General features: G+C 47.0%; 2 pseudogenes; both read right to left on the bottom strand.

The window, feature by feature from the left end:
- Positions 1–831: 831 nt before the first annotated feature.
- The window catches only part of LOC136940949 (zinc finger protein 721-like), a 77,356-nt pseudogene continuing 51,952 nt past the window's right edge, over positions 832–26,235 (bottom strand).
- LOC136940955 (toll-like receptor 2) lies at positions 20,876–26,057 on the bottom strand (annotated as a pseudogene).

Genomic DNA, 26,235 nt, shown 5'->3' with positions numbered 1-26,235 from the left:
GGGCTGCAGAGATAAACAGATGTCAACCGGAAATGAAAATTGAGCACCTTCATGGGTTTCTTATGAAATTACAAATGTGTGCTTCAAAGCTGAAAGGTGTCAGCCAGTGTTTACCATGATTATACCCAGTCTGACACAGCTTCCCCTCCATTGTTACAGGGGTAGAGTATCTTCCCTGTGTCCTGTCATGTTGGACTGTAGATCTGGTGTTGCTGTATGTGCTGTCCTAGTAGGTGCAGGCCGGTACTTCTTCCAGCTGTGGGTCATACAGAAGTTCTCTCAGGTGGTGACTGCTGGGACAACTTCACCCTCTTGGTTGTTCTAAAATAGATATGCAAGAAACTCTTCAATATGTCATTTGTTTCATATAAATATTCAGTGTGCTGCTTAGATCTTCTCCTCTGTGTGGGTTCTGCAGTGATGTCTGAGACTGCCAGCCTGGCTGAAGCTTTTATCACAGAGGTCACAGCTGTAGGGCTTCTCTCCAGTGTGGATCCTGCGATGAACTGTTAAATCCCCAGCCTGGGTAAAGGTTTTACCACAGAGGTCACAGCTGTAGGGCTTCTCTCCTGTGTGGATTCTGCGATGAATTGTGTAACTGCTAGCACGGCTAAAGGTTTGATCACAGAGGTCACAGCTGTAGGGCCTCTCTCCAGTGTGGATCCTGCTGTGAACTGTGAAATTGCTAGCCTGGCTAAAGGTTTTACCACAGAGGTCACAGCTGTGGGGCTTCTCTCCAGTGTGGATCCTGCTATGAGCTCTGGAATGCCCAGCCTGACTAAAGGTTTTACCACAGAGGTCACAGCTGTAGGGCTTCTCTCCAGTGTGGATTCAGCAGTGAGTTGTTAAATCCCCAGCCTGTCTAAAGGTTTTACCACAAAGTTCACAGCTGTAGGGCTTCTCTCCAGTGTGGATCCTGCTGTGAACTTTTAAATCTCCAGCCTGTCTAAAGGTTTTACCACAGAGGTCACAGCTGTAGGGCTTCTCTCCAGTGTGGATCCTGCTATGAGCTCTGAAATTCCCAGCCTGACTAAAGGTTTTACCACAGAGGTCACAGCTGTAGGGCTTCTCTCCAGTGTGGATCCTGCTGTGAACTGTTAAATCCCCAGCATGTCTAAAGGTTTTACCACAGAGGTCACAGCTATAGGGCTTCTCTCCAATGTGGATCCTCATGTGCTTCTTTAGGTTACTGGATGAGGAAAGTCTCTTCCCACATGTATCACAGTGATGTGTCTCCATAACTCAGCTCTCTCTTGGTTCTCTGTCTGGTCTTTCTGGATCCTGGATCTAGTCTCTGGAAGCTTGTTTCTCTCTGGTTACTGCTGTTTCTGGTTGGGTCTCTCTCTGGTTGAGTCTCTGTAGTCTCTCTGGTCGAGTCTCTCTCTGCAGTCTCTCTGGTTGAGTCTCTCTGTAGTCTCTCTGGAGCCTTAAGGTGTCTCCTCTGTCTAGTCTCCGCCCATATTCAAATATGATTGGCCAGTAGGGGATCTGCAGCTTTCACATATAAATGACATCTAATGTCTGTCATAATGGGCCATTTTACATATGTAATGTTGATCATTTGATGAGAGGTGTATGTTTCTCAGGTTTATTTTTACTGGAAACACAAAACACTGTGACAAAACTTATTTCGCATACAACTCTTCTTTATAGTAATTTGGTTCTCTTCAAAATGATAGGTTATATGATTAGCCTACACAATATGTACTATAGTATAATTTATGTTCAGATAACTTTCCAATCAAATGCACTGACTAAATATTTAATTAATTTCAATAAAACTGAGAGTGCTTGAAAACCACATTGTAAATGTCATGTATTCATGTAAGATACTGTATTTGTTGTGGGCTTTTCATAGATGACAAAGGCTCCTACCCCTGTGCTGCTGGTGAGTGCAAGGGTGTAGGTCTGGTCTCAGATTTGGTGGGGACACCCCCCCACCACCCCAAGGCTGAGAAGTGAACTTTTACTGACAAGATAGTGATTATTTTTGCACTTAGTTTAGACAATAGCCTCTTGTGTTTATCGTACTCTAAAGTTAAACTAGTTAACAGTATCTTTACGGGGTTACTGTTTCCTATAAATAATAATTCATGCTTGAATAAATATGATGACTGGTTGAGCATCCTAAAACAAAACAGCAATGCTGATGACTCCAAATCAATTGACAATTTGACTTAGGCTAAGTAGAACCTCACCTGAAGACCTGATGCTGTTTCCTTAGCCTGCTCAACATCTGTAGTGGTTTGATGCTGTCTTTCCTGCATACAAAATTGTTCATTCATTTTGTAGCGTATCCTATGGCTAGCAAGTTTAACCCTCCTAGCATATTGTATACAGTGTTATTTTGATATTATTAATCAAATACTGATTCATTATATTTGAATAACCAACAGTGTTAACTTATTCACATTGCCAACATGTTTTTGCAGCACGTGTCAATGCAATGGCGGTCCTTCATTAAACTGTGAATCCAGTGGTCTCCCTTTTATTTATATAAATTGTGTAGGCTACACTCACAAATACATTACATAAACAGAATATAGAAACAAAAAATTTCTCTGATCCACTGTTTGAGACTGAAAGATTCTAACTTAGATAGACTGATTAACATTCAGTGACTTGGTAACGTTGCATTCTATCATGATAGAATCATTCTATCATTTACATTTATTCATTTAGCAGACGCTTTTATCCAAAGCGACTTCCAAGAGAGAGCTTTACAAAGTGCATAGGTCACTGATCATAACAACAAGATAGCCAAAAAACATCGCGAGTAGCCAAAACATGAAGCACACATTGTGAACAACCAAAGTAAGTGCCAAAGGGAAGAACCATAAGAGCATGTAGTTAAACAAGTTACAATTAAACAACATGAACCGCTATAAGTGCAAGTGTACCTGTGGAAAAAAGCAAGCAAGAGTAATAAAAACTATATATCACAGCGAGAACAAAAATTTAAAACAATTACCACTAACCACAAGAGCAACAAGTCTCTAAGCAAGAGTCATTGTGATCCTTGAGGAAACTGACATCGGGTCAAGCGAACCATTCCTAAGTACCGTTGTACTCCCGGAACAAGTGCGTCTTGAGCCTTTTCTTGAAGGTGGAGAGACAGTCAGTATCTCTGATGGAGGTGGGGAGTTGATTCCACCACTGGGGGGCCAGACAGGAGAAGAGCTTGTGTTGGGACCGGGCGGTCTGTATAATATCGCGCTGTGCTGAGGTAACTACAGTAGCTAGCTAGCCCGGCTGGAACTCCCTATCGTATCGACAGATTAGCAGACTTTGAGTAATATAATAAAACGTTTTTTACACATGTCAACGTTTATGTCTATTAAACAGTTTTGTATTTTGTATACAAGTTGTATTTTCATCGATGTTGCGAGTATGTAAACCCAAGTCTGTACACTTGACCATGACAACTACAACAGTGACTTTAGAGAACTACATTTTATATTAATCTGTTTGAAACGCCCCCGAGCGTGGTGAACTGTGGGAAGGCGAGCGATGGCAAGCGATTCGCGTCGCTGCAGTGGACACGCACCGTAAGGAGCCTATCTATCACGCAATGAGCAATTAATTCGGTTTCATGTTAAATTCTGCTAATTATTCTTGCACCTTCTGCAACAGGTTCCTGTAGTAAAAACGGACAAGACATGTCTGTAACAGACTTCCTGTATCACCTCTGCTTGTAAAGCCTCAATCTAATCGTGTTTACATAAAATAAACCCGCTCGGGAGCAGAACATTGAAAAATGTTTTGTCTCATTCCAATGATTGGCACACCTGGGTGATGGCGTCGGATATTTTTAGTCATTTAGCACACGCCAGATGCGTTAGCATGTTAGATGTATTTCCAGTCACATACCCCACAACCAGTGACATGCGGTGATGTCAGTAAGAGGCTAGGCACTTAAATGGGAAAATGTGTCCAAACTTTTGACCAGTAGCCTACTGTAGGCTACATGTTGAAGAATACAGGATCGAAGTGCGCAAGTGAGTTTTTCGCTTGTCGTCCGCAGTGAACGGACAGTAAAAGCACTGCTTATATAAAAAAAAAAAATGTATTTGATTATGCGTAACTGCTACATTCGTCATCGTAACGTCTAAACAACTGCAATAACACACATATTGTATATATAAATCACAAGAATAAACAGTAAAAATACAAGTTTATTAAATAAAATGATTTAATAAAAATGTTTAAGTTTGAATTTTGGCAGGGTAGGCAGTGCCTACCTTGCCTACCCAGACTACACGTCATTGCCAACAACTGCTGAACCATGCAGACACACAGTGCTCGTCTTATCCACCACTCTCTCGCCTCTACTACTGTAACTGAATGGGAAACCAAAGTTTTCCCAAACTTGCCATCTTAAAACGGCCGGCGGGTCCTCTATCTCTCGTGGGTCGCCACCATTCGCCATACACTTCCTTAGTGCTGCTAGCTAGCCAATCTCTGACTCACGGCGGCGCCAATCAGAGCTACAGATTAGATGTCCCAAAAGAACACAAGTATCTAACAGTAGTTCCGCATTACATTAATTAATTTGCACGCAAGTTTTATTTATTTTTATACCGTGTATTCTCCGTGTAATTTCATGCACCGAACCGTGACGCCCGTACCGTACGGTTCGGTACGAATACAGTGTACCGTTCCACCCCTAGTTAATACTATTTTCCACAGTAGAATCTGCATTTGGAAGCCTGGTCCACTGCTAGTTTGTTTGTGTGACTAGTTATTTTTGCCTGACTTACACTCTGCTTTATGAAAAAGTCCCCTTTCTTCTACTTGGGTGGCATAGCTACAAAGCACAAAAAGGGGCAAACATGTACATGCTGAAGGGCAAAGGGAATATTTAAAGGTTTTACTTTGGCCTGTTATGGGGTAGGCTATGTATTGGCAGACAGCCCTGGTCAGTTACCGTTGTATTCGACACACCCGCTCACTTGTCTGCCAGTGCAAGCAAGCAAAGTAGCCTGTGCTTGCTTTGACACTCTCCCGTGTCAGATAACCCTCCCCGCTTCGGGTTTTCAGCCAATCAAATGACAGCGTTTCTTGTCCTGGCCGTCGGAATCGCAAAGGAGTTAGCAAAAATATTGGTGGGGACCATTTTGTCACCTGAAAATATTGGTGGGGACTAGTACTGAGCGTCTCCCCCTAAAGCAACGCCCATGCGTGAGTGGGAACCCCTTCTGTGCTGAATGTGAAATTTGACTACATATGGATGGAAAGGACATTGCAAAGGTAGAGGACATCTCAGTGGGAGTTGGTGCCCAACTGGGGATCTATTTCATCTGTAGCATAGAGTCAAACCTTCAACACGGCCATTTCCGATCAATATGATGATGCCTCATACAACGCCACTATCTTTCTGGATAAGCCTCAAAGGGCTGATACCAGACCTGGCATCTCCTCTCCCCGGTGGAGGGAGAAGAACCAGCCAAATGGCCCACCTTTCTCAACCTCTCCCTACTCTTGCATTTATCCTCCAGTAAGAGAGGGCCTCTCTCCAAAACCAGACGCCCAATACACACAGGCTGGGCTCTTTTTGCATTTACCAACTATTACAAACATTGGGTTGTGTATCTCACACTTCAGTTGCCAAACTTAACAAAAAATGATATTACCTTGTACAACATTGTATCTACAGAGGAACTTGACTCTGAAAGTATGGTGTCAAAATGACTCTAAATAAGACTTTATTTAGATAATCAAAAAACATGATCATGAAACTATAATGAAGTAAACAAAAATAAAAAATCTGTGTGCTGCTTAGATATTCTCTTCTGTGTGGGTCCTGCAGTGAGCTCTGAAATGGCCAGCCTGTCTAAAAGTTTTATCACAGAAGTCACAGCTGTAGGGCTTGAGGCAAGACAGCTGGGACACTCAATGGTTCTCTACAAGGGCGTAGGATGTACTTTGACATTAGGGGGACATATTGACCCAATATCTTCTTTGTCGCGCTTTCAAAATAAAGGTTCCAAATGTACAGTTTTTTTCCCTGCGGTATCTAGGCTAATTTTTGTGTGGGACGCATGCTGCATTTTCCAGTATTGAGGGGGACACGTCCCCCCCAGTTCCTACGCCAATGGTTCTCTAAAATGAGAGAGAACTCTAAAAGAGAGAATCATTAATGAGTTGTGTATCTCAACACTTCAGTTGCCAAAAAAAATAAAAAATGATGTTACATTGTACAACATTGTATCCATGAAGGAACTTAGTCTGAAATAGTCAGTGTGTGCTTCTAGATCTTCTCTCCAGTGTGGATCCTGCAGTGAGCTCTGAAACTGTTAGCCTGGCTAAAGGTTTTATCACAGATGTCACAGCTGTAGGGCTTCTCTCCAGTGTGGATTCTGCGGTGAACTGTGAAACTGCCAGCCTGGCTAAAGGTTTTACCACAGAGCTCACAACTGTAGGGCTTCTCTCCAGTGTGGATTCTGCGGTGAGATGTTAAATCCCCAGCCTGTCTAAAGGTTTTACCACAGAGGTCACAGCTGTAGGGCTTCTCTCCAGTGTGGATCCTGCTATGAGCTCTGAAATTGTCAGCCCGTCGAAAGGTTTTACCACAGAGGTCACAACTGTATGGCTTCTCTCCAGTGTGGGTTCTGCGGTGAGATGTTAAATCCCCAGCCTGTACAAAGGTTTTACCACAGAGGTCACAGCTGTAGGGCTTCTCTCCTGTGTGGATTCTGCGGTGAACTGTTAATTCGCTTGTCTGTCTAAAGGTTTTACCACAGAGGTCACAGCTGTAGGGCTTCTCTCCAGTGTGGATTCGGCTATGAGCTCTGAAATGGCCAGCCTGGCTAAAGGTTTTACCACAGAGGGCACAGCTGTAGGGCTTCTCTCCTGTGTGGATTCTGCGGTGAACTGTTAAATCCCCAGCATGTCTAAAGGTTTTACCACAGATGTCACAGCTGTAGGGCTTCTCCCCATTATGGATTCTGCGGTGAACTGTGAAATTGCTAGAACGGCTAAAGGTTTTACCACAGAGGTCACAGCTGTAGGGCTTCTCTCCCGTGTGGATTCTGCGGTGAACTGTGAAATTGCTAGCCTGGCTAAAGGTTTTACCACAGACGTCACAGCTGTATGGCTTCACACCTGTGTGGATTCTGCAGTGAGCTGTGAAACTGCTTGGATGGCTAAAGGTTTTACCACAGAGGTCACAGCTATAGGGCTTCTCTCCAGTGTGGATCCTGCAGTGAGATGTCAAACCACTAGCCTGCCTAAAGGTTTTACCACATAGGTCACAGCTGTAGGGCTTCTCTCCTGTGTGGATTCTGCGGTGAACTTTTAAATCCCCAGCATGTCTAAAGGTTTTACCACAGAGGTCACAGCAGTAGGACTTCTCTCCAGTGTGGATCCTCATGTGCCTCTTGAGGTTACTGGATGAGGAAAGGCTCTTCCCACATGTGTCACAGTGATGTGTCTCCATAACTCAGCTCTCTCTTTGTTCTCTGTCTCGTCTCTCTGGATCCTGTATCTGGTTGATCCTCTGTCTGGTTACTGCTGTTTCTAGTTGAGTCTCTCTCTGGTTGAGTCTCTCTCTGTAGTCTCTCTGGTTGAGTCTCTTTGTAGTCTCCCTGGAGCCTTAAGTAGTCTTCTCTGTCTAGTCTCCGCCCATGATCAAGTATGATTGGCCAATAGGAGATCTGCTGCTTTCACATATAAATGACATCTTTTGTCTGTCATAATGGGCCACTTTGCATATGTAATGTTGATCATTTGGTGAGAGGTGTATATATAAACTTTATTACAGGCTCAATGCCCACATGGTAAAAAAAAAGAAATAAGAAAGAAAAAAGAAAAGAAAAGAAAAAAGAAAACACAAAAAACAAACAATACATACAAATAATTCATTAAATAGAAAAATGCAGGGAAAGAAGGGCTAAAAAAGGCACTCATGCCAGTGTTCCCAGCAGTGGCGCCATCAGCCATGGCCCCCCAGACAAAATTGCTGGCCCCACACTGGCCCCCCCATCTTGAGTCGCATATTGTCCGTCATCAAGAATAATAATTTAAAAAAAATCATTAATGGAAAATGGTATTTCAACTTCACTGTAGGACAAATCAACGTAAAACGTAGAACGTTTTAAACATATTTTAACCACAATCTACGATTGAAACACTTCGTCATAGAAATCCAAGTATCTCCCCACTCAGATCCTGTCACGTATCTTCACACTCAGAGCCTGTCACCCCTCCCCCCACAAGAGGTTGCACTGGGCCAGGATAGAGTGCAGCCTAGGTTGGTACATATAGAAGCGGGAGTTTATTGTCGATCGTCGACCAAGTTCAAGGAAATGACCTATTTACTGTAGGCAACCTCACGTTGGTAAGCTACAGTAGTTATATAAATCGGTATTTTAGGAGGGCTGTCTTACCTTGCTAGCTCGTTCAGACAAGGTTACTTCAGTCTAGAGCAGGGTCACTAACTGGCGGACCGCGGTCCGGGTCCGGACCCAGGCGGTTCCCTATCCGGACCCGGACCTATAACCGATATATTATTATGGAATTAATTCATTTTGACGGAACGTTTCCATTTTAACCGGCACATCTTTTTGTTCCAACTAAATGTGGTTTCTATCTTACTTGTCCAATAAAAGGTCCAATCAGGAGCTTTAATAACTGTAATCACCATGACAACTCACTCACTGAAAGTTGGTTGCAACCTCTGTGGGTCAGGTTGTGTGTGTCATTCGCAACAACGCAGGCTAATCGATTTGCTAACAGTACCTGTTTCTTCCTTAGCGAAAAACATGGCGTGCTCTAAACCCAGCGAAAAGTTGATTCTAAAAATACCAAATTTTAGACAAGTATGCAGTTGTGCTGCCGGTGGGGCGCACAAAACCGATGTGTTTAATGAGACGGTTGCCCTTGTCAATAGTGGTAGCTAATGTGAAACGTCACTATCATGGCCGTGGGAACTAGGAGTGCTGTAGCACCCCCTGACAGCACGAGAATTTCCAATGATATGACTTGAAAATTCACCACCTCGGCACAGCCCAGCCCCGCAGTAGCGGACTGGCCATCGGGAGCACCGGGAGAAGAATAACAATGGAAAACCAGGCTAAGAAACGTAAGGGTGGGGCTGAAAAATTAAGAGACAAAAAGACATCACCTTCACTAAACAAGGTTTTACCAATTGAAAAACGGCTATGTTCATTTTACATAAAGCTCAAAAAACTATTTTGTGCTCAAATAAAGGCAAAAAAAATTATCTTGCGTGCTATGCGCGCTCGCATTAAGTATCCTAGCGTTCTCACGAACTAGCATCACATCAAACAGAATGTGCGTGACTTATTTTTACTCCCAGTCCATCCCTACCGCTCCGCAACATTAAGAATTTGACTCAAAGACCATGACACAAAGCATGGGCACTTTGAACAAAATTACCCCCAAGACTCTGAGGTAAGGGCCAGAAAAATAAACCATAATTGTTCCGGACCCTGGACTGAATGGAAATTTGGTTAGTGGACCTCTTGGGTTTCTAATTGAGTACCCCTGGTCTAGAGAGTAGCCTGTACCAACTTAGGCAATTCGGAACGATCACACCGAGAGTGTATTTTTAGAACATTGCACTTAAAACCCCATTGTTTGCTATGGTACGTCAGTACAGCTCTGTTAAATTCCATATGCGCTTTTTGTCGTTTTTGAGGCAGACGCATTTCTAAATACACTCTTGTGTTAGTGGTTTCGGCCCGTAACTGAAGTTGAACTTGGGACTGTTAGAGTATCTGGATAGCTGGCGTTGTGGGATGGTACTGTATAGCGTTAGCTAAGCTAGCTACGATCAGTAACTGTATGTCAATTTGCAGACAATGAAAAGAAAGTCCACGTCGGACATTATTAATTATAATTAATTAGTATATGCTATTATTAATGCTCACATCGACATCTAGCCTATTAAGTACAAGAGCAAAATATAATTCCTGAAATGTGTTTTGATTTTGGTGTGCCACCCCAAGATTTTCCCTTGTCCCATCTGGCCACCCCAATGAAAAATGTCTGGGGGCGCGCCTGGTTCCCAGATCTTAGAGGTGTACTTGACAGGGCTACGGCCAGGGTCTGTCATCAGATCACTTATAAAATTTGCAGAGTGGTCAAGCCGACTCATAAACTTAAAAGTAAGATTCCTCAACAAGGCCACGAAGGTGGTTAGACCCACATTGCAGAACAGCTCACTGGCTCTAGTACTCCTGGGTTCCTTCAGGAGTATCCTAAGACAGTCATTATAGGCTACTTTCAATTTACGCAAGCTCTCTTTCTTGTAATTCACCCAGAGTGGAGCTGTATAGAGAGGGGTGCAGTACGCTCTAAACAAATTAATTTTAACGTCAAGTGTACAGTGGTGGAATTTTCTAACCAGCATGTTAGCTTGGACATTAGAGCAATCTCCTCTGTCTGAACATGTCGGCATCATCCTCCAATGTGTCTGTAATAATGTGCCCTAAGTATTTGGTACTATTGGACCCCCCCAGAGTTTGCCCAGAAAGTCTAAAGGCAGGGAACTTAATATCCATGTCATCCTTAGTTCTACAGACCATTACCACGCTCTTCTTGGCATTATATTGAACATCAAAATCAACCCCATAATTAGAGCAGATGTTAAGCAGCTGTTGAAACCCGCTGCTACTAGGGGATAGTAAAGCTAGGTCATCAGCATACATAAAGTGGTTGACCAGGGAATAACCTATCATACAACCTGTTCTGCATCCCCCCAGCTGCCTGGAAAGGTCGTCCATATAGATATTAAACAGGGCTGGGGATAATATACCGCCCTGCCGGACCCCGTTACCAACTTTAAAAGGGTAAAGTATGTATGTTTCTCAGGTTTATTTTTACTGGAGAAACACAAAACACTGTGACAAAACTTCTTTGGCATACAACTACTCTTTATACTAATTTGGTTTTCTTCAAAATGATAGGCTATATGATTAGCCTACACAATATGCATGCAAATTAACTATAAAATGACTTTGGATTGGAATTGCAAAGTTTTAAAACCAATGATAATAATATACTCTGTCTATTGCGTGTGTCTCAAGTTCTATTTCAAAACGGAGAATTACAAAGTAGAAAATAAATTCATGAAGCTTTTGAGCACTCAACTTAAATATTAGACCCATTGAAACAAAACAGCACTACTAATACTGCAATTATTGTCATGTTTAGCCAAGCCCCCCACCCTGCTCCTCAGCATGAGCCCCTATGGCTCTTGGTGATAGGCTAGGCACACACAGAGAAGACACAACACTAATTTAAGGAAGATATCACCAACATACTTCATAAACAGTATCTATAATGTATACTGTTTTACAGCCACCCTTGCTGCCCCGCTAGTGAACCTTCCCATGATTTATGACGCTGTTTTGTGTGTCTGTGTGTCAGTGAGCGAGGCTCCCAAGGAGGCCCCAGTGAGGAAGTGCCTGCCCTCTCTGGAGAAGACTGATGAGCAGAAGAAAGATGAGGTACGTTGATCTACCCTGAGTCTGTGTGTTCTTTATGATTGGTTTAAGCATTTTGGTGACCTTTTGATTTTTTACTGCTTTGTGTGTGTGTGTTCCAGTTGCTGAGTGCCATGGTGGCGAAGCTGGGGAACATGGACGACCCTCTTCCACAGGAGTCCTTCCAGGGTGTGGACGATGACGAGTGGGTAAGTGATGCCGCCACTTAGTATTCTTTAGATATTCCATTTCAGGGTGGGTTTCCCACATGGTTTTATTTTGTATCAAAGATTAAGACTTATTTAGTAGGACGACTAGTGTGTGTGTGTGTATGTTGCCTTGTGGATCAATCAGAGTGCCAGCATCTGCCTGGGCGTGGCAGGAGGATGCCATTCTTGCGTGCCAATCTACAGCTGTGAAAATCATTAATGAGTTGTGTATCTCAACACTTCAGTTGCCAAACTTAACAAAAAATTATATTAAATTGTACAACATTGTATCCACAGAGGAACTTGACTCTGAAAGTATGGTGTCAAAATGAAGACTTTAATTAGATAATCAATAAAACACGATCATCAAACTATGAACACTATAATAAGGTAAACAACAATACAAAATAAGGTATAATTCTTGACTGTCTTGCTTGTTCTGGTTATTGATCTTCTGCATGTGCTGTCCCAGTAGGTGCAGGCCAGTAGTTCTTCCATCTGTGGGTCATAAAGAAGTTCTCTCATGGGGTGACTGCTGGGAGAACTTCACCCCCTAGGTTTTTATATCATAGATGTGCAAGAAAGTCTTCAATAGGTCATTTGTTTGACATAAATAGTCAGTGTGGGCTGCTTAGGGCTTCTCTTTAGTGTGGGACATGCGGTGACGTCTGAGATTTTGAGGTTTTACCACAGAGGTCACAGCTGTAGGGCTTCTCTCCTGTGTGGATTCTGTGGTGAGCTGTGGTGAGACTCAACCAGAGACTCTGGTTGAGTCTCTCTGGTTGAGTCTCTGTAGTCTCTCTGGTTGAGTCTCTGTAGTCTCTCTGGTTGAGTGTCTGTAGTCTCTCTGGAGCCTTAAGGAGTCTTCTGTGTCAAGTCTCCACCCATGATCAAGTATGATTGGCCAGTAGGAGATCTGCAGCTTTCACATATAAATGACATCTATTGTCTGTCATAATGGTCCATTTTGCATATGTAATCATTTGGTGAGAAGTGTATGTTTGTCAGGTTTATTTTTTTACTGGAGAAACACAAAACACTTTGACAAACTTATTTGGCATACAACTCCTCTTTATAGTAATTTGGTTTTCTTCAAAATTATGCGCTATATTATTAGCCTACACAATACGTACTATAGTGTAATATAATTGATGTTCAGCTAACCTTCCAATCAGATGCACTGACTAATTCTGTAATTCAGTCCAATAAAAAGGAGACTGCTTGAAAACCAGTGTAAATGTAATGTATTCATGTAAGATACTGTATTTGTTGTGGGCTTTAGATAGCAAAGGCTCCTACCCCAATGCTGCTCGTGAGTGGGAACCCCTTAAGTGCTGAATGTGAAATTTGTCTTCACATGGATGGAAAGGACATTGGAAAGGTAGAGGACATCTCAATGGGAGTTGGTGCCCTACTGGGGATCTATTTCATCTTTGGAGTTAATTACGCAGAGAATGTAAAGAACACTCTAATTTGTATGCAGTGCGTGGTTTGTATCAAGTCAAATGATAAAGTACCAATAGGGGTAATTAAAATTGCAAATGTCTTGCTCTAAATGCATGATGTAAAATTTGTATTCATTGAGATTTCTATTATTTATTTTTTTGCTAACTAGAAATGATCAACCCGGAATCATTATTGTTGTATACTTTTCAAAAGTCTGATATGTAAATAAAAAGGTTAAACTTAACAAAAAATGATATTAAAACATTGTATCCATAGAGGAACTTGACTCTGAATGTATGGTGTCAAAATGAAGACTTTAATTAGATAATAAAAAAAAACATGATCATGAAACTATAAACACTAATATAGTAAACAACAATAAAAAAATAAGGTATACTTCTTGCCTGTCTTGCTTGTTCTGGTTCTTGATTTTCTGCTGTACTTTTGTTGTGCACTATCTATTGTATTTAGTGTGACGTACAGTGAATGAAATATAATGTAATGCCCTCAGTCTTTCCAAAGCTTAAGGCTCCTTAACAATCCTTCAGTATTGACACTATTATCGGTGTTCATCAGAACTACGAAGTATTGTTTTCCTTAAATTACAGATACAGTTTCAATAACAACCTGCATGACCCTCAACAGGTCTTGTAGTTAAAACAAAAACAACCAATCGTACTCAACAAATGGGTGAAACACACAGACACTCTGAAGGGCTGCAGAGATAAACAGAGGTCAACCAGAAATTAATATTGAGCACCTTGATGGGTTTCTTAAGAAATTACAAATGTATGCTTCAAAACTGAAAGGTGTCAGCCAGTGTTTACCAAGATTCTACCCAGTCTGACACAGCTGCCCCTCCATTGTTACAGGGGTAGAGAATCTTCCTTGTGTCCTGTCATGTTGGACTGTAGATCTGGTGTTACTGCATGTGCTGTCCCAGTAGGTACAGGCCAGTAGTTCTTCCAGCTGTGGGTCATACAGAAGTTCTCTCAGGTGGTGACTGCTGGGACAACTTCACCCCCTTGGTTTTTCTATCATAGATATGCAAGAAACTTCAATATGTCATTTGTTTGACATAAACAGTCAGTGTGTGTTGCTTAGATCTTCTCTTGTGTGGGTCCTGCAGTGAGCTCTGAAATGGCCGGCCTGTCTAAAGGTTTTACCACAGAGGTCACAGCTGTAGGGCTTCTCTCCAGTGTGGATCCTGCAGTGAGCTGTGAAACCACGAGCCTGGATAAAGGTTTTACCACAGAGGTCACAGCTGTAGGGCTTCTCTCCAGTGTGGATTCTCCGATGAACTGTTAATTCCCCAGTCTGTTTAAAGGTTTTATCACAGAGGTCACAGTGTTAGGGCTTCTCTCCTGTGTGGAATTTGCGGTGAGTTGTGAAATTGCTTGCATGTCTAAAGGTTTTACCACAGAGGTCACAGCTGTAGGGCTTCTCTCCAGTGTGTATTCTGCGGTGAGTGGTCAATTCCCCAGTTTGTCTAAAGGTTTTACCACAGAGGTCACAGCTGTAGGGCTTCTCTCCAGTGTGGATCCTGCTATGAGCTCTGAAATGCCCAGCCTGATTAAAGGTTTTACCACAAAGGTCACAGCTGTAGGGCTTCTCTCCAGTATGGATTCTGCAGTGAGTTGTTAAATCCCCAGCCTTTCTAAAGGTTTTACCACAGAGGTCACAGCTATAGGGCTTCTCTCCAGTGTGGATTCTCCGGTGAATGGTCAATTCCCCAGTTTGTCTAAAGGTTTTACCACAGAGGTCACAGCTGTAGGGCTTCTCTCCAGTGTGGATCCTGCTATGAGCTCTGGAATGCCCAGCCTGACTAAAGGTTTTACCACAGAGGTCACAGCTGTAGGGCTTCTCTCCAGTGTGGATTCTGCAGTGAGTTGTTAAATCCCCAGCCTGTCTAAAGGTTTTACCACAAAGTTCACAGCTGTAGGGCTTCTCTCCAGTGTGGATCCTGCTGTGAACTTTTAAATCTCCAGCCTGTCTAAAGGTTTTACCACAGAGGTCACAGCTGTAGGGCTTCTCTCCAGTGTGGATCCTGCTATGAGCTCTGAAATTCCCAGCCTGACTAAAGGTTTTACCACAGAGGTCACAGCTGTAGGGCTTCTCTCCAGTGTGGATCCTGCTGTGAACTGTTAAATCCCCAGCATGTCTAAAGGTTTTACCACAGAGGTCACAGCTGTAGGGCTTCTCTCTAGTGTGGATCCTCATGTGCTTCTTGAGGTTACTGGATGAGGAAAGGCTCTTCCCACATGTGTCACAGTGATGTGTCTCCATAACTCAGCTCTCTCTTTGTTCTCTGTCTGGTTTCTCTGGATCCTGTATCTAGTCTCTGGAAGCTTGTTTCTCTCTGGTTGATTCTCTGTCTGGTTACTGCTGTTTCTGGTTGAGTCTCTCTCTGGTTGAGTCTCTCTCTGTAGTCTCTCTGGTTGAGTCTCTCTCTGTAGTCTCTCTGGAGCCTTAAGGTGTCTCCTCTGTCTAGTCTCCGCCCATATTCAAGTATGATTGGCCAGTAGGAGATCTGCAGCTTTCACATATAAATGAAATCTTTTGTCTGTCATAATGGGCCACTTTGCGTAATGTTGATCATTTGGTGAGAGGTGTTTGTTTCTCAGGTTTCTTTTTTACTGGAGAAACACAAAACACTTTGATAAAAACTGAATTGAAATACAACTCCTCTTTATAGTAATTTGGGTTTCTTCAAAATTATAGGCTATATGATTAGACATGGTAAAAAAAGACACATGACACGGGCAAATAAAACCACAGAGACATATCAGGCTGTGTTTGTATTCCATTTATTCCATTATCTTCATTTATCTTTTTCATCCTGCATATTTACTGATCATTGATCTGTTGGTCTAAGATGATTCATATGAAATGTTCCAATAAGGGTGAACATTTTTTGTGAACACAAAGTCCAGGTTTGCGAAATACTGTTTATAAAAGGAACCTTAAGGTTCTTACATTTACCATCCAGTAAGAGAGGACCTCTCTCCAAAACCAGACGCCCAACACACACAGGCTGGGCTCTTTTTGCATTTACCAACTATTATGAAGATTGGCTCACAAAATACTGCCCATCCTCAGATTTGTACTCAATAAAAAAAAAACATTTCACTGGATGAACGATGTTAAAGTCATACTCTTGAGAAGGTGAGTCAGTTCTGTTTTCCTGGGCCCCCAATGGGTTCACCTCCACCAGACCAGAGTTGACATCTAGGGTATGGAATCTGGTGATGCAAAAGTTTTAAGTCATGCTTTTGTTTCAAAACATAGCCTTTCACGAGTTCAGTAATCACACCATCGATTGAATAGATAGCTTTTATTGAAGCTGGGCTGGTAGCAAAGCCAAGCCTAATGCATTGTGGTACAGGCTGGTAGCAGAGCCAAGCCTGAGGCTGGTAGCAGAGCCAAGCCTAATGCAGGGTGTCGCAGGCTGGTAGCAGAGCCGAGCCTGAGGCTGGTAGCAGAGCCGAGCCTTGAGTGGTTGGTGTAGGCTGGTAGCAGAGCCGAGCCTGAGGCGGTGGGTGGAGGCTGGTAGCAGGGCCTAGCCTGGTGCTGATGGAGGCCGGTAGCAGAGGCGGGCCTGGGTTCCGGGTATGGACTCGGGGTGTGGCGGAGAGTCCTTATGGGTCACGGCCGAGCAGCGGCTCAACCGGATCCCCAAAGGAACACTCACCTACGGGCTGCTGCGAGGCTGATGAGAGCTTGAGTGTGGTGGAGATCGGGGAGGTTGGTCCTGACGTATAGGCGGTATGCCTGAGAGGACCAGCGACCCAGAAGCTGGATAGTGTGGTCAGCGACGCCCTGGCTGGAAGCAGAGGAAGCGGCGCCGATTCTGAAGGAATGTGCGGAATAGTGTGTGGGGTCTATGCCTGATTTGGTGAGGATGAGGCGGAGATGATGGTGGAACCAGAACCGGGAGGCGACGAGTCCTAATTCCGTGATGAATAGTGGGCTGGATGGGAGGGCGTGGCTGCCGGATTTGGAGTGAATGAGTTTCTGTAGAGACTCGAAGGGGCTGAGAGGAGAATTGAGGCGGAATAGGAAGATGGGAACTGCGGACCCACTCTGATTGGTCTTGCTGCGTTTCAGAGAGAAAATGAGTGTGTAGGGTGATGTCAGAGACGCATGGGTGAGCAGAAGGGTCGAAAGTGGAGGAGGTGGACGTGAATTCGGAGCACCTCAGAAAGCCGAAGAAAGCCAGTAGGAACATAGCCTCCAGGGTGGAGTCAGTGGAAGGGGAGGAGTAGCCAGACCGCAGTGTGGTGATGCAGGCGGCTAGTAGGTCGGCAGTGAGGGGGAGTCGTGCAGAGGGAGAGCGGAGGTCTGGCTGTTGGAGATGGCTGTGCAGGGGGAACCGGAGAGCAACTTGCAGAAGAAGTTGATGCCGCTGAGGTATGTGTGGATGGTGGAAGTGCGGATAGAGAGGTGCGCGTGAGCGTATGAGATGAAGCTGGTGATGGAAAGGAGGTTGAATGAGGGGAATGTGAGGTGGTGAATGGTGTGGAAGGACCTGAAGCTTTTCCAGGCTGTCCAGTAGGTGGAGAGTGTACGGGGGGACAGACCTTGGAGGATGACGTCCTGGGTATGGAGGTGGAGGTCGTGGAGGGGTGCCGTTACGGGAAGATCGTATAGGAATACGGAGGGACCGGAGTGGGAAGGGGGTCCGCCTCTGGGGCCAAGCGCCTGAATTTCTGCAGGGAGAGACGAGAGAGAGAGTCGGCAATGGTGTTGTGGTGACCGGGGATGTGAGCGGCTTTGATTATGAACTGATGTGTGACTGAAAGCCAGGTGAGGCGACGGATGAAGGGCATGGCGGTGATGGAGTCTGATCGGCCTTTGTTGATCCGACGGATGAGAGGGGGCGCTGCACAGGGAACAGGGCAGGGCGGACCGGGCGGCGAAGACCCGGCAATAGGCTTGGCTGTCCAGCACGCCCCAGTAGGTGGACTCATTAAACTGCTGCAGCCGCCCTGCGGCCTCGGAGGCAAACCGGACGTGGTAGGTGAAGAAGCCGGAGCCCCCGAACCGCAGGGCGAGCTGCAGGACCAAGGTGAGGTCGTCGTCCAGCTCCGCACGGCGCCCGGGAAAGGAGGAGCAGACAACGTTCCGGTACAGGGAGAAGGCGTAGGCGAACTCCGCAGGTGTGAGCTCCCGGCGCCGGGCGGGGTCGGGGTGACGGAGCAAGACGGCGCCGCAGGTCCCGTCAATGGTACGGGGGGTGGAAACCTTGGAGGGGAGGAGAAGGTCAGCCAGGTCCACATAGTTACCCAGCAGGATGGCGGCCCGGAGGGCAGAAGACACGGGGGAAGGCCGGGAGGCAGAGGGGGCCGCGGGGCGGACTGGGGGAGGCGCCGTGGCCAGCGTGAAGGGAGGGGTGGGCAGGGGACCGGCAGGAAGGGCAGCAGCCAGGGCGGGGGGGGTGGCCGGAGCGGAGCCATCTGCAGAGGGCACGCAGGGGCAGGCACGGGGCAGGGGGGCGCCATAGAGGCGAGGAACGCCGCAAACAGCCCAGGAAGGTTGGCGAGGGCGGGAGCCGGAGCAGGGACAGAGGAGGCGGGGAGGGGGGGCAGGGGAAAGAGGGACGCGGGCAAGGCAGGGGGCAGGAAGGCGCCGGCCACGACCCCACGCCCGGCAGCAAGAGAGGGGCGGAGCGGGGAGGCGCACCGGCCCACGGACTCCCTGAAACAGAGGGCGAACAGCCTGGCCTTTGGATCGGACCGGCTGAAAAGCAGCCCCCGAGCCCGGAGGAGGCGCTGCAGGCCGGCGACGGTCCAATCGGAGGGCAGCGCCGGGAGGCGAGGGACGAGGAGCGGCGCGAAGAGCCGGCGGAGGAGGAGAAGCGGGGCCCCCCGTGGTCGCGAGAGGCGAGGCCGGGAAGGCTAAGGAGAGGGCGAGGAGGAGAAACCGGGGCCGGTGCAGGCAGCCACCGAGACCGGGAGGGACGCCTGGAGTGATCCCGGCAGGAAGGCCGGGGGGGCGGAGACCGCGGGAGGCGGTCGGGCCGACGCACGGGACCAGCAGGAGAAGCCGCGGGAACCGGGGAAGCCGAGGAGGTCGGAGCAGCGCCGCACGAAGAGCGGCCGGAGGCCTCGGGGACGCGGCCAGAACGCCGAGGGCGGGACCGGCGCTCCAGCCGGGAGGGAAACTCCTCGTCGGACGGGTGGAGGTCCAGGACGTCCATGAGGGCGGGAGGCGAACAGCCGGAGCCGGGAGAACGGGCGAGCCGGACCGCAGCAGAGCGGGAGCAGCAGAGGCGGCGGCAACGAAGCAGGTGGCAGAGTCGGCAGTCGGCAGGCAGAACAGCAGCGGGGTGCACGAAAAGTCGAAAGACAAAAACATGCTAGCACAAGGATCAGAGCAACGGAAGACACTTTATACAAGCCTCGTAATTGATACCGGGAGTTTGGTCGCATTCTTCCGTGTTTTCGCTAGGCTGATGCGTGTGAAGTTGATTGGAGTTGGTGCGCATTCTTCCGTGCTTTTGCGATTTGCTTGATTGGAGTATAGGAGGAGTCTTGGTGCGCTATCTTCCTCCCGAACTTTAGTTAGTTAATCTAACTCCCTTTAGGGTTGCCATGGCTCATACAATTATTGTCACTGTTTTAAACGGTCATTCATTACTTTACCATCATTTCCCAGGGACACAGTGCTAGGCCGTGTGACGGTGGTAGGATAATCTGTACAGAAATGAAAGTCTAATGTAGTTTATGTACATCATTTTAGCATATTGATATTAAAGGAGTAGCATTGCACATATGTGATCGTTCGAAAGCACGGCCCCACATCGTAGCTTCGCACGTGTGATTCTGAACATTCCAACCGACTATTTTCCGATAGACAAAAACTATATGACAAACGCTATAGTATGGCTTCAAAATTTACAATTAGTAGGCTAACAAGTAACACTAGCAGGTAGTAGCATTGCTACGAGTATTATGCTAGGTTGCTAGGTAACGGAAGCTAATTAAAGCTACCTAGCTGCCGTTTTGTAAAAATAACTGGTGGAAGCGTCGGAAATATTTTGAACTCACGCATCTACAGTAAAGGTTAAACCGAATAAACGTATCCAAAAACAGATGTCATGTACAAATTGGAAAAATTTGTGACATGATACTTTTATAGACGCCATTGCTGTGCATGCCATGTCCGACTGTAATTAAAACGTGATCAGCCACGCTAGCTCCACAGTCTTTGAAAATTCCAGGCTTAATAAACTATTTTGGGACAAGGTTTTTTAATAACAGTTCTGAACGTTTATTTTCACTGATTCTTTTGTGGGTGATTTGTGAGACGCTAAAACTAAACAAGTACCTTGTATGAAGAGGGCAGTTTTTGCAGGTAGTCAGTAGCTGTCCCACCCTGAATCCCTTCCATCACAGGCCTTCCTTGGTTTAAAACAAGGGCCAATTCATCAGCTGGGGTGAAGCCCCCCCCCCCCCCCTTGATCAAATATGTGAGCCGGCATCTTGTAAGTAATTTCTACATTTGCAAACTGTTAAGGCACTTACCAACCTGCAAAATGTTTTTATATTTTATCTTGACTTGTTGCCAGGATCTTTTTTGTCCAGTCATGTTTGTTCTGTATGAACATTAATTGTAGAAAGATATTTCGAATTAGAGATTTGTGCATATGGTTGTAAAACATGTTCTTGCATTGTGAATAAGGGTTTGAAATTAGGCCTAGTTTTTAGGGTACATTTCCGGAGGAAAATTAATTCCCTCTGCTCACTTTTAAGGCAAAGTAGGCTAAATAATAATACATTTTATTTACATAGTGCTTTACATGGTAGGCTACTCAAAGACACTTTACAGTAAAACCAGCACATTTAGCACATAAACACAGATACAGCAATACAACCAACACATAAAACAAGCATATTAAAAGCAATTAAAACAGAGTGTACAACTTTCCAAGTAGATATTTTTCAATCCTTACGCATTCAGTCGGTCCGCGATTGTCTGCCAGGCTTTTCTCTCTGTTTAATAACAGCAGCCGTATTTCCTTTTTTGCATATTATATGCTTCACTATGCTTCAATTTCCATAATTAGTTGCTGCTCAGCGGGTGAAAAATATGCCACACGCGTCTTTTCCATTTCTGCATCAGTAAATCTGTGATCGATACCATGGTCTATTTAAGAAAGCCGTGAAGGTGCACTTATCCCAACTATGTACATCTGGATTGACATAGCGGCACCTTCTCATCCTGGTTTGGCAAACGTGCAACCGAATAAGCCGCGATGAGCGGATAACACTAAGTCAAGCTGCGCTTTTTCAGTTATCCTGGATTTCTTTATTCTACTTTTGTGCAATAGCCCCCAGGTGATTTTAAGCTGTTTACAGATGTGTTGTTGTCATGGCTACGGCAAATGATGCTGCTCAACGTGTTGAATAAAAAAGAAACATTAGAAAGAAAATAACTGTCAATATGCTTGCATGCTCGTGTGTGTACACGTGTGTGTGTGTGTACACGTGTGTGTGTGTGTGTACGTGTGTTCAGTCATCCCCCCTCACAGCAGCCCTCAGGCTGCTCCAGAACTCCTCCCTCCCCTGCTCGTCCCGGGGCCACTGCAGGAAGGTTCTGGAGCTCATCATCCTCCTGAGCCGGCAGAACCTGCGGAGGACGTCCTTCTCCCCCAGCGGCTCCAGCAGAACCAAGATGGCCGCCTCGTCCTGGTCGCCCTGGAACATCCGCAGGTGTGAGAACTCCAGCTCGTAGCGGCACCAGTCCGACCGCACAAAGTGCCCCGACAGGACAAAGATGGTGTGCCGGCTGTTCTCCATGGCGATGAGGATGTTGTCAACGATCCACTTGCCCGGCAGGAAGTCCCTCTTGTGGAGGCAGAGGGACAGAGGTGCATCCTGGGAGCTGGAGTCCTCTTCAAGCTCCGGAACCAGGAAGTGCTCCACCCAGTCGGCGTCCTGCTCGCTGTAGGAGACGAAGGCGTCGTAGCTGAACCTCGAGGAGTCGCTGACGGGGTCGTCGTTGCCGAGGAGACGGCTGCGGTCTTGGCGACGGCGCCTGGCGCTGCGGTTGGCAGATAGCCACGCCCACATCATCCGGAGGTACCAGAGGACGTGCAGCCGGTGGAGGAGGGCAGCGAGGAGGCCAGCGGCGAGGAGGGAGACGCCACACAGAGACGCCACGAACGCCAGGCGGTGACAGTCCACCACCGAGAACCTCACCCCGCCCACCCTCTCGCCCCGCACCCACAGCGGAGAATCACAGACGTAGCTGTCCGGATCGTCCGTGAGACGCACCCCCACACCTCCCGCTCCCGTCCCCTCCACCGTCGCCCTGGACAACGCCGTCGCCATGAACGCCACGAAGGAGCAGGAGCACAGGAAGTTGTTTCCGCCGGCCTGCAGCTCTCGCAGACGCCCGAAAGGTCGTAGGTCGTCGGGGGAGAAGTCGCTGAGGGCGTTGGTGGTGACGACCAGCAGCTCCAGGTTGGGGGTCTTCCAGGGGGAGGGCAGAGCCAGCATCTTGTTCCCAGAGAGGAGCAGCTCTCTCAGCCTGGGAAGCACCACACCCAGGCTGGTCAGGTCGTTGTGGCTCAGGTCCAACACCTCCACACACAGATGTCAGAGGTTAAATATGATATGTTGAAGCCATTTCTGTGGAATAGTTTAATATTAAAAAAACACAAATATATATATATTTTTTAAAGAGATCTTATGTAAATATTATGTTTAACATATATTATGAGGCTCTGTGGAAGCTTGATAACGACCCATTCATTAGAATCAGGTGTGCCGGAGCAGGGAAACATCTAGAACATGCAGAACAGCGGACCCTGAGGACCAGGGGGGAACACCCCTGATCTAGAACCTCCATCTGCTTTAGGGGGCTGTTAAAACCCAGTCCTCAGTAACACAGACTTCTTAGTGTGTACCGGTGGCGTCAGTGCACCCCTACCTCCAGGGTGCTGGGCAGGCAGGGGGTGACCGTCCGCAGAGAGGCCCAGGAGAGGTTGAGGAACCTGAGGGAGGCCGGCCAGGAGCAGGCCCTGGGCATGGAGGCCAGGGCATTCCCGCTGATGTCCAGGTGAGTGAGCCTCTCCAGGCGTGCCACCAGGCGGCCGGCCAGGGCGAGGGACTTGATGGCGTTGGAGCTGACGTTGAGGACCCGGAGGTTCCGGAGGATGCCAGCCCCGTAGCAGAGCGTCTCTGCCAGGGTGTGGTCGGTCAGGAGGTTCTCACTCAGGTCCAGGTACTGGAGGTTGGTCAGGAGGACGGAGGTGAAGCAGTGGAGGACGAAGGCCTGGGGAAGGGAGGGGAGGAGTGGGGAAAGAGGAGAGAGGGGAGGGGGAGAGAAGGGAAGGGATGGAGGAGGGAGGGGGGTACTTATCAATGATGGAAACTTCTTTTGTGAAACTTTTTTTCAAACCTTTTTTTCGAAAACATGACATTACATTTGAAATTAAATTTCAAAATGTAATTGTTTTACACACGACACAGAACAGTTACAAGTTTTTTTCACACAGTGAAAGGAGAGAAGAGAGAGAGAGAGAGAGAGAGAGAGAGAGAGAGAGAGAGAGAGAGAGAGAGAGAGAGAGAGAGAGAGAGAGAACAGAGAGGCCTCAAACTGATTTAGGCAGAGCACAATACAGTACAGTAGAGTCCTCATCAATGATTTAAAAAAAAACTGTGAGAAAATCTTTTCAACCTTTCGGAAGAAATAAATCTAAACTTTATTGTATTCTTTTTAAGAAACAATACGGTATAGTACAGTATAGTATGGCTGAGTCCTCATCAAGTACTCATCAATGATGAAAAAAAAAATTGTAACTTTTTTTTCGAAAATATTCTTTCAACTTGTAGAAACTTTTTTTTTTTTTTTCATCTGTAGACATGTTTTGGGAAACTTTCTTTTCCAAGCTATAGAATTTTTTGTTCACACACATTGAAAGGAGAGAAGAGGAGAGGGGAGAGGAGAACAGAGAAGCCTAAAACAGAGTAGATTACAGCAGAGTACAAGAGTACAGCTCCATGGTAGCTTCATAGACTAGCTTATGTTTGTTGTGCGTGAAATGCAGAGTTGTGCATGAACGAGTTCAAAAGAACGCGTTCATTAAACACGTTAATTTTTATGAGAACGATGAACTGAACGCAACTTAATGACAAATAATGAATTGAACGATGAACATGTTCATATTATCTGAGGTCTAGCTAAAACGTTACGGAATGTTTTCCTTCTCCTGAGGAGAGATGATGTCTAAATCGAATGCTTGCACCATGTCGTTGCTCAGTGCCTGTAAAATTTTCGCTATGTAGCCTACCCTAAACCAACTAACTCGACTTTGCACTACGTTACCCATGATTCATTTCACACACATGTAGACCAAACAAGCAACGTATTCCAAGACAACAGGTGTGTTCGACTTCATGCAGGGAGCGTCGGAAATATTTAGACCTCATGCATCTAAGGGTTAAAAAACAAGTTAAGTCTTTCATTCTCACTTTCCACCTTAAAACTATGAAATGAACTGAACTATGAACGAGTTCAGAATTTAAATGGTGAACTATGAACGTGAACTATTCATATTTACTTGAACTGAACTTCAAGCCTGGCTTGAAAATGTGAGAAGTAGAATGTACAGATACTTTTCAGAAAAATAAATTGTGATGTCCCATCTCTGCCAGAGCGCAAGAATGGATCTGAATCTGGGATGTTCAGATCCCCCTCCCCCCCCTCACCTTGGCCCAGATGACAGACACCTGTCGGGGGTACTGCAGCAGGAACCCCAGCTCCTGCATGGAGCTGAAATGGTACAGGTTGACGATCTCCACGTTCCTCAGGTAGAACGTGTCAAACCCCTCATGCTGTGTCTTCCGCGCTTGCTCCAGGTGCCCCGTCCCCACCAACCTCACATCCTGCAGCGACAGGAAGCTGAGCGGCGTCCCGTCCGTCACCTCCAGGAAGTCGACCAATGTTTCATCCGACAGCGAGGTGTTGCTTAGCGACAGCGAGCGCACGCGGCGCCGTGCCACGGCGGCAAACGGACGCACCGACACGTTCCCGGCCATCTGGAGGTCGCACAGGGTCTGCGGCGTCTCTGGGTACGACACGTCATCCAGGACAGCCTCCGCCAGCGTCTGGTTGGTCAGGAAGGGCTCCCGCAGGCTGAGGGTGGCAGCGCCCAGGGGCCAGGGCCGGGACAGGGAACCCGGGTCGTAGTGGCGGAGGTGGTTGGCGTGCAGCTCCAGGAGGTCCAGCCGGCCCACCCCTGCCAGGTCGTGGCTCCGGAGCTCCTCCAGGGAGGGGCCCCCCAGGCGGAGGGTCCGTAGGGACAGCAGGCCCTGGAACAGGGGGCGGGGGCCCAGGGACCTGGGCGGGGCAGGGGTGAGATCAATATAGGGCACACTCCCTCCTTCAAACTCTCTCTCTCACACACACACTCCTTCTCTCACACACACACTCCTTCCCTCACATACACACTCCTTCCCTCACACACACACTCCTTACCTCACACACACACTCCTTCCCTCACATACACACTCCTTCCCTCACACACACACACACCTACCTGTAGGGGTTGTCCAGAAGATTGAGGTGAGTGAGAGACAGCAGCCCTGTGAACCAATCAGCGTTCAGGCTGGCCAGCTGATTGGCCGACAGGTCCAGACGCTCCAGTCTCCCTTGCGACCGGAACGCCCTCCCCGCCACGCTCCAAAGGCGGTTGCCATGGAGACGCAGGGTGGTGAGGCGAGCGTAGGCAGCGAGGTCGGCGTTGGTCACCGCGGCGGTTGAGGGAGAGGTCGAGGGCGACGACGTGGAGAGGGACCTTGGGGATAAGGGTCAGGTTCCTGGAGGAGCAGTCACACACCTGACGCGCGTCACAGCCGCACGCCGTCCCCCCCTCAGACCTCACCCCCGGATCTGACCTCTGACCCCCGGAGAGGAGGAGGAGGAAGAAGAGTGGCAAAGGCATGGCTGGAGAGAGAGAGAGGGAGGGGTTAGTCAAGCATGTTAGGGAGTCAGGTGGCTGAGGTTAGGGAATCGGGCTAGTAATCAGAAGGTTGCTAGTTCGATTCCCGGCTGTGTAGTCCTTGGGCAAGGCACTTCACCCTACTTGCCTTGGGGGAATGTCCCTGTACTTACTGTAAGTC

The sequence above is a fragment of the Osmerus mordax genome, chromosome 3 (assembly GCF_038355195.1).
Source record: "Osmerus mordax isolate fOsmMor3 chromosome 3, fOsmMor3.pri, whole genome shotgun sequence".
NCBI classification, from domain to species: domain Eukaryota; kingdom Metazoa; phylum Chordata; class Actinopteri; order Osmeriformes; family Osmeridae; genus Osmerus; species Osmerus mordax.
The sequence above is the reverse complement of the archived record's forward strand: the minus strand, read 5'-3'. Positions and strand labels throughout refer to the sequence as shown.